Consider the following 9460-nt stretch of genomic DNA (forward strand, 5'->3'; position numbering starts at 1 on the left):
GAGGGAGGAGAGAGAGAGAGAGAAAGAGAGAGAAATACGGAGGGATTGAGGGAGAGGGGGAGAGAGAGAGGCAGAGGTGGGGGAGAGTGCGAGATAAAGATACAGGGAGGGGGAGACAAGGTAGAGAAAAAGGGGGAGGAGGAGGGAGAGGGAGGGAGGAAGAGATGGAAGAAGAGGTAAAGAGAGGAGGAGGGAAAGATGGAGCGAGGCAGAGATAGTGGAAGGGAGAGAGAGAGGGAGATATGGTGTGAGGGAGAGATGGAGAGATATGGATATGGAACATGGAAAGAGGGAGGTAGAGAAGCAGTAACAGATGGAGGGGAGAGGGGAAGGGAGGATGGAATTGGAAGAATGAGTGAGAGAGGGAGGGAGAGAAGGATGGAGGGTGAAAAGAAGGTAGAGAAAGAGGGAGGGATTAAGGGGAAAGAGGGAGAGAGAGATGTTAGAGGATGTGGAGAGAGAGAGAGAGAGAGAGAGAGAGAGAGAGAGAGAGAGATGGAGGGATGGGGAGAGAGAGAGAGAAATATGGAGGGATGGAACGAGAGAGAGAGAGAGAGAGAGAGAGAGAGAGAGAGGTGGGGGGTAGTGAGAGACAACGAGAAAATAAGGGAGAGACAAGGGAGAGAGAAAGAAGGAGGGAGTGGGAGGCAAGGAGGAAGGAAGAGGGAATGAGTGGAGGAAGGATGGAGGGAGGGAGGCAGAGGCAGTGGGAGGGAGAGAAAGAGGGATAAATGGTGTGAGAGAGAGCTGAAGGGATATGGATAGGGAGGAGGGAAAGAGGGAGGGAGGGAGAGGATGAGGAGGAAGAGAGGGAGGAAGTGATATAATCAGTGAGAGAGGGACAAAGGGATGGAGGGTGCGAAGGAGGGAGAGAAGGAGGGAGGGAGTAAGGGGAGAGAAGGAGAGAGAGAAGTTGTAGGATGTGGAGAAATAGAGGGAGGAGAGAGAGATAAAGAGGGATAGATGAAGGGAGAGGGAGAGAGAGAGAGAGGGAGATGTGGGGGAGAGTGGGAGACAACGAGACAAGTGTTGAGAAATATAGGGCATTCAAAGTTAAAATATTTCTCTTCTTGATAATTTCTTGTGATATACTTTTACTTCATAGCATATAGTCTTTTCTTCGTTATGTTATTATTGTGTTCTCTTCATCAAGACCATTACCAATATGCATAATCAAAGACAAGTGACACAGTATGTAGCCTTCTCAGCTAGGCCCAAAACCTCTCACTTCTTGGGAGGAAAACCTGATCAAAATTCTTCTTCTAGATCTTCAATTGATAAGTACTAAGACCCTGACATAGACCCTTTAATCTAGTATCCTCCCAAGAACCTTGTCACTAACCTTGATGCTCTTCCTCTTCCCTTTGGTTGATCTCAAACTTCTCTCCTTGGCTCCTTCTAGAGAAACTCAGTCTCTATCCTTCACATTTCTCCTTCTCGGCTTCCTCTAAAGAATCTTAGTATCTAAGTTTTCACTGGTCTCCTCTAGAGAAACTTAGTCTCTAGATTTGTACTTCGGTCACCTTGAACAATCCTCCTTTGGTACCACAAAAGAGATCTTCCTTCACTATCGCAAAAGAAACCCTACTTCACTCACCCAGAAGAATCTCTCCTTCACTGATCCAAAAGAGTCTCTCCTTCCCTAACCCAAAATAATCCTCCTTCACTTTCCTAGAAGAAACCCTTTCTTCACACTACTTCTTAACCCCTTCTTTGCACTTCTTACTTCACCCTTTCCTCTCACTTATGTTTCACTTCACCTTTGCACTTCTGCTTGTCAAAATTAAGTCAAATTTCTTGTTCATAATGGAGGATGAGTGTGTCTATATATACACCTCATCACATGTCTTTTAGGTGGACATGACTACTGGAGGTAGGTTGATTTCTTCTAGAGAGTTATTTCATCGTTGTAAGATGACTTGAAGAGGATAGATGACAAGTTCTTGAAGGATACTTTACATAGACAAGATTGACCTTTTACAAAGTGTAACATGACTTCATTACATGACAATGACCCTAACATTTTATGACTAGATGACAAATAAATCCTAAAGACTCTCAGTGGGAGCCTTGACACAAAAATAAAATCCCTTGCTGATGAAACCCATGAAGAAAGTCAATAAAATAATTTTTTTTTTTCTTATTTATATCTCATTACATAAAATCATCTTTACATGTCATTATGAAGTCTGAAACTAGTTACACTTTTCAACGCTCCCTCTTAACTATGGAGGTATTCATAATGGTACTGGGACTTTCTCAATATGAAGAATCTCTCATAAGAAGAATTCATATTTGTAGCACATTTGTATATATCATCATATCAACCAACATTGTTATATAGCAAGGCCTTGACTAACAACTCCATCTCTCCACAGGATTTGAGCTCTATGTCGACGAGACCAATGATTTATAGACACCCTCGTAATTGTCTCTCTCGAAACATACCCCACCTAGGTTTTTGGACTCCCCAGTCCTCAAAGAATATTGGTCATCCATGACTACTCTTTAATGGGATGCCCTATCACATCCCCAAAGATTATCAGATATCAAATGATTACATAATCCTCTATTTTGTCTTCCCATGTGAGGAACATGTTTGTCTCTCCTTTTCAAACCAGGAGGACATATTCTATTAAAGGAATGTACTCATTCCTATCACAAAGGAATGTACCTAAGCTCCCTTCTTAGGAATTTTGCAAGTTTCTCCCAAGTAAGAAACTTATTTTCAGACTCCTTCTTAACCAAGTAGCTATCGCAGCTCCTCATGTGGAGATCCTGGAACAACCAGCTGCTTGAAGAGATCCTTCCTTTGATATCATTAATTTATTCTTCGTTAAGGAGTCTTCATCTTTGGGAACTTCTACATAGGGCACAGATCATCCATCACTTTTATCCATGAGTTACGCATGTCCTTGACTCATCAGAAAGTGATCCATTAGATTTTCTATCTGGCTTTGATCATGTCATTCTAATTTCATACCATATTTTTCGGAAGGACATTACATCCTTCTGTATGTTGTTCTTGGGAGTCATCCACATATTTCCCTTTGGCAGTCCTACATAAGCCCATCCAGATATTAGTTCAAAAATAATAAATGAACACTTTAAATCAAAATTACCTTTGTGATGATCTTTCACCATGACATCTTCTTGTAGGTATCAACATCCTACATGCAGATTGACACATTTCCCATTCATATCCATTGTCCAGGGTCTCTATCCTTTTTTGTCTTCCATCAAAGTATTCACATCCTTCCGAGAGATCTTCTAGCCAAATCTTCTTGGAGTTCATATGTTGAATGACTTCTACCTTCATTTGATATTACCACAATCTCTTCCTCTCTTTTCACACTTCATTCCTAGGAGCTTCCAATCAGAGTTCGCTAAATGTAGTCAGCTTCATCATTATTCATATGATAACATACTATTTTGATTTCATCTAGTGTGATTTATGTTTTTTTTGCAATCTTTCGGAGGAGAAGATCCCTTCTTCTTTTGATCATATTTTCCAAGATGAAAATAGTGATCTAAATTATCTCCAGCCATATGACATGATTTTCATAGTATCCTATGTAAGCATACATACCTCATATTTCCTTTTTTTCATCCAAACTTCCTGTAGAAGCTTCATTTGAGCAAAGGAACTTCATCATTTTTCCCTATTTTCTTGATATGTCATCATACCATCATTCCTTGAATCCCATGAGTTGGAATTCCTAAAGAAACATTTCCTTCCTTTCTAGATCGGTGAATCCTTTGATGAGGATTCTATCAGAGAAACTTGAGGATGTTTCCTATCCTCACCTGAAATATCTTTTCTTGATTGGCTATGATGATCCAAGTTGATGATGACCTCTGCTTATTTCTATAAGTATCAATGAGGTTTTTCCAAGAGCTCCCATTCTTTGTAATCAGTAGAATTTGTACCAGACATATTTTCTACTTTGCATGTCACGAGCTCTTACTTCTATTGTGTATATCACGGTGTTATTTGTAATTTGATGTATTCTATTTTATTTACACTGCATCCTATCTATAACTTACAAGTGAAAAGTACCTTCTAGTGAATAAGATCATCTCAGTCATAGTAGAGATCTTTTCACTTCTTCCTTCTTAAGCTTCTTTGTCTTAGGTTCTTTCACTTCCTTAGTAGAATAGTTTTCTTCCTTATCCCTCTTACGTTTAGGATTGTCTTTTATATAATGCCCAAAATTTTGAAAACCATAGCATCTTTCCTTAGCCATGTTCTTTTTTTCTTTGGAGTACCAAATTTTCCAAATTTTCCTTTTCATCTTGTCACTAATTTTTCCCTTTTATCTAATATTTTTTCACTTTCTTTCTTCATCTTGTCTGCTTCTGCCTTGCAGAGAGACCATAATCTGATGAATGTGTTAGCTTCCTCTTCATCGGTAGATATGAGGTTACCTGGTTCATCAGTTAGTGCACTTATAATAACATAGATCATTTATTTCTCAGATCCTACAATTGACCTTTTATTTGAGATGGTTTTGATAGACATGAGGATATCCCTTCATCCTTTGACACCTTCAATTTGTATAGATCAAATCTAAGTGATATGGTTTTTCCTAGATTTATTTCTTAGAAAGGTTCTACCAGCTTATCATAAATTCCTTGAGATGTCTCCAGCTCGGCTACATAGGAAAGGAGAGGACCTTTGATGGATTCCTTAAGAATATTTTGAGCCTTTAGATCCCTTTCCATGTACTCAGATAATGCTTGTTCTTCAGATGGTTTGGAGACTTTTCCATGAACATGATCAATGATTTCATTTACTTCAAGGACTATGTCTATTCTTATTTTCCATTCAAGGAAGTTTGATATCCCAACCAACTTTTGGTTCTCCTTGAAACATGAAGTCATTTTTACTAGATTGGATTATAATAAAAATATACTTACTTGTGAAGATCAAATCTTCAACTTGATGATGAACTTGTTGCTTCAGATGATCCCTTTCAAGTGAGATCCTTTCTTCAATAGAGAGAAGATTGCCTTTCGATCTATCCTTCCTTATATTTGAAGAGCTTCCACTTCTTTGGTGATGTATGATCTCTGGAGTGCTTCTAGGGTTTTGGTCTTTCTCCCTACTTCCTTCTTGTAGGTGATTTTAGGATTCTTGTATATTTCTTCGATCTAGTTTTTAGGTTTGATGAAGATCTAGATATATTTCTTGGTTTTATTTGATCTTCTTTGATCCTTCTTTCAAGTTTTATTCTCATGTGTCTACTGGTTTTGAATGCCCCTTCATGTCTTCAACACCTAAGCTTTGATACCATGTTGAGAAATCTAGGGCACTCAAGGTTAAAATATTTCTCTACTTCATAGTTGCTTGTGATATATTTTTACTTCTTAGCTTATAGTATTTTCTTGGTTATGTTATTATTGTGGTCTCATCATCAAGAAAATTACCAATATGCACAATAAAACGCAAGTGACATAGTATGTAGGCTTCTCAGCCAGGACCAAAACCTCTCACTTCTTGAGAGGAAAATCAGATCAGAATTGTTCTTCTACATCTTCAATTGGTAAGTACTAAGACCATGAAACAGAGCCTTGACTCTAGTACCCTCCCATGAATTTTGTCACTAACCTTGATGCTCTACCTCTTCCCTTTGCTTGATCTCAAAGTTCTCTCCTCGACTCCTTATAGAGAAACTCAATATCTATCCTTCACACTTATCCTTCTCAGCTTCCTCTAGAGAATCTCGGTCTCTATGCTTTCACTAGTTTCCTCTAGAGAAACTCGGTCTCTATATCTCTACTTCGGTCACCTAGAAGAATCTTCCTTTGCTGCAATAGAAGAGATATTCCTTCGCTATCCCAGAAGAAACACCACTTCGCTGACCCAGAAGAATCTCTCCTTCGCTGATCCAGAAGAGTCTCTCCTTCACTGACCTAGAAGAAGCCTCCTTCACTTGCCCAGAAGAAACCCTTTCTTCGCACTACTTCTTAGCCCCTTCTTCATACTTATTTTTTCACCCTTTCCTCGCACTTTTGTTTGGCTTCACCTTCGCACTTATACTTGTCGAAGTTAAGTCGATTTCCTTGCTTATAATGGAGGGTGAGTTGTCTATATATGCACCTCACCACATGTCTTTTAGGCTGACATTACTGCTATAGGTAGGTTGACTTCTTCTAGAGAGTTCCTTCATTGTTGTAGGCTGACTTGAAGAAGATATATGACAAGTTCTTGGAGGATATTTTGGATAGACAAGATTGACCTTTTACAAAGTGTAACATGAGTTCATTACATGAAAATGACTCTAACATTTTATGAATGGATGAAAAATAAATCCTAAAGACTCTCACTGGGATTCTTGACTCAAAAATAAAATCCCTTGGTAATGAAACCCATGAAGCAAGTCAATAAAATAATTTTATTTTTCTTATTTTTGCATAAACTAGTGTTGGTATCAATTGTCATAGGTGCTGTAAATATTGTGTCATAGTCCCTGTGGCAAATATTGTCCTCGACTCATGTTTAGACTTGTGGCTAGCCTCATGGCACTGGTGCCTTGTTGTTAAGCCAATGTGAAGAAAAGTGTTTTTCTTGTGTGTTAAGTCACCACTTCTTTGTGAAGTAAGTGTGAGTTTGCCACTAAATTATGCATTGCATTGAACAATCCAAATGCATGTTTTTAAAAGTAAAGTCGTGGTATAATTTTTTTTTTTTAAGTTATCATTAGGAGACTTAAGGGATAAAAGTATTTTTCTTAATGGACGATGTTTTATTAAGGAGATCGATTTGTGTTAGTTTTTTTTCAATGTTTTCCTACGAGTGAAGAGAATTTCTTTGAGGTTGTTGTTTATGGAAAGTGAATTGGGTATTGTTAAAGGATAAATAAGGATTTTAAAAGTGGATTTTAACAAATGTGGATTTTAGAAGTGTGGTAAAAGTGATGGTGGTGTAAATTTTATGAAAAGAAAATTCCATAAGTGACATTTTATTTATGGTGATTATATTTAAACATTTTTCTTTGTGAGGTCACTTTGGATTTAGTGAATTTGGGTGAATTTGGATTTAGATCTGGTGGATCTGGTTGCATTTTGTTGATTGGAGAAATATTTTTTGTCATGATGTCAATTATTTTGGTTGATACTTATTTGAATGAATCCACTAAACTTGATGAGTCGAAATGCACTATTACAACTTATGTTCTTTATTACAAGAAACGAGAGCAAACACAAAGGTATTGTTGTGTATGTACGTAAAGAAAAAAATATTCCTCACATCAAATATTGCAATACCTCCAAGGAAACATGGGATGTTCTAAAGGGTTTGTATGAAACAAAAAATACAAACTAGATTTTGTTTTTTAAGACTAAGCTTTTATCTCTCAAAATGGAAGAAAATGAAAATATAAGAAAATTCATGTCTCGTGTCAAATATTTAAGGGATAAGTTCGGATATATTGGTGAAAAGGTGTCTAGTATTGACATAGTCACCATCACATTAAATAATTTAGTGCAATATTATCAAACTTTTTGTTTCAAGTCTCCCAGATAGAGAGAAGCCCCCTACATTCGATGAATTGACAAGAATTTTTCTACAAGAGGAGGAGAGGATGAAGAGATTTAATTTGGGATCATATAGATCATATTTCGTATTGGTAGCCAAGGGTAAAAAACCATACAGAGGAAAACCATGGGACAAGAACAAAGGAGGCAAGTTTCAAGAAAAACCAAAAGCTATGCACAATCTAAATTTTCAACTCATGATAAGAGAATTGGTGAATGTTATTATTGTGGCAAGCCTAGACATCACTCTAAAGATTGCTATAAATCAAAATATAATGAGTTTAGACAAAGAAACAGAACGAATAATGAAGGAAAGATGTTGGCTTTGGGGGCCCTGACCCAGGTTCAGAGTTAGTTGTGCCAACCAACAAAACCCTACACTACTGGCCCTTTAGGCAACAACCTGCGTAACGCAGGCTGCAGTCTCATCTGAGGCAGTATGGGGGGATGATAGAACCAAGTTTTTGCATCTAGAGATTAGTGTGATGTCTTTTAGCGCCCTATATCTACCTTCTAAAGGATCTATAAGCCCTTAGGGCTCGTTACTGCTTCAAACCTTTGCGGAGGTCCATGACCAGCCTTTGCGGACCCTTAACAGTCAATTTATCCACTTACGAAGATGAGAGAACAAACCTAAATTAGTGTTCACACAAATCTACTTAAGTTATTTAGTAAACATAACAGAATTCATCAGAGTCTTCGCGAAAGTCCTTAACATGCATTGCGTACATTTATTAAGACTTATTAAAGAGAATCGTGAAACATTCTATCAATATTCATAAAACACATCATTGATCAAAAACATATAATATTAACAAAAATACACAATAATTCTTTGGAAACTGTCTTTATTGATCTTTAGTTCAGGATTACAGATTCAAAACTACCTTGAGAACTTAGTTGGAGAGCCTGTCTTCTCCTATCTGACCCGCTTCTCTTCGCTATCACTTCTAAGACTCCATCTGTTCTTCACCAAAGACCTGCCTTAGACTCTCTAAGACACACCTATTTATAAATTTTCTCATACAATCCCATGGTCTGCGGACCATGGGTGGATCTCAAAAGTTACTCAAACTTTACATAAAACAAGGGGCTAAACCCCTTTGACTCTTAATCATCTACGTGATACACATCCACAAATCATAGAGACTTTTCATTAATTTCAAAAATGCATCAAAACTTGGGTTATCTTAACCCGAAAACTAACCCAGGGGACCCCATCCCAACAAGCCCCCAACACAAAGATCATGACTCGCCCTCGAGTCACTCAGCTAGCACTGCGATCTTCCTACAAAGATCCCCCTAGCTCCACTTGGATCACGGTGACCTTGGCAGCGCTCTATGTTGCTCCCTGCTTGACTTCCTCCACTATTTTTTCTGTTGTTGGTCCTTTTGTCGCCAACCTCATCGTCTGCTATGTCTGTTGCAAGCCTTTAAGCTTATCTTAAATGCTAGTTGTGACTCGATAATATTCTTCCAACCATGGATGCAACCTGGCCTTTAGCAAGGCCTCCTTATTTTGTGCTTCCTCTACGTGTGTTAGGAGCTTCTTCCCCTCCTGCAATTTGGCAAGGCACTACGCTAGTGCTGTAGAGCGCACAGTTTCTCTGACTTCATCATATCGCTACTGTAGCTCCCTTATCTTTGTGTTCATCATCTGCAGGTTTGGATCCTCTTGCAAATTGGTCACTATCTCCATGGCTTGCTCAAACATCATCGCACAGTCAGTGACTGTGGCATCCAATGCAGCCATTCCTTCCTTTATCGCAGCTTCGAGATCTTCCTACCCAGATTCATGGTAGAAGTATATTTATAGGCTATGAATGCTTTGAGGCCATTTTTGCTGAGTTGAGGCTTGGCTAAGTTACCATTTAGCTTTTACATTGTTTGCTTCTTGATTTCTACGATTATTCCAGATTTC

The sequence above is a fragment of the Pinus tabuliformis genome, chromosome 1_2 (assembly GCF_031772625.1).
Source record: "Pinus tabuliformis cultivar Carrire ecotype Pingquan chromosome 1_2, CPIR1, whole genome shotgun sequence".
In the NCBI taxonomy this organism is placed as follows: domain Eukaryota; kingdom Viridiplantae; phylum Streptophyta; class Pinopsida; order Pinales; family Pinaceae; genus Pinus; species Pinus tabuliformis.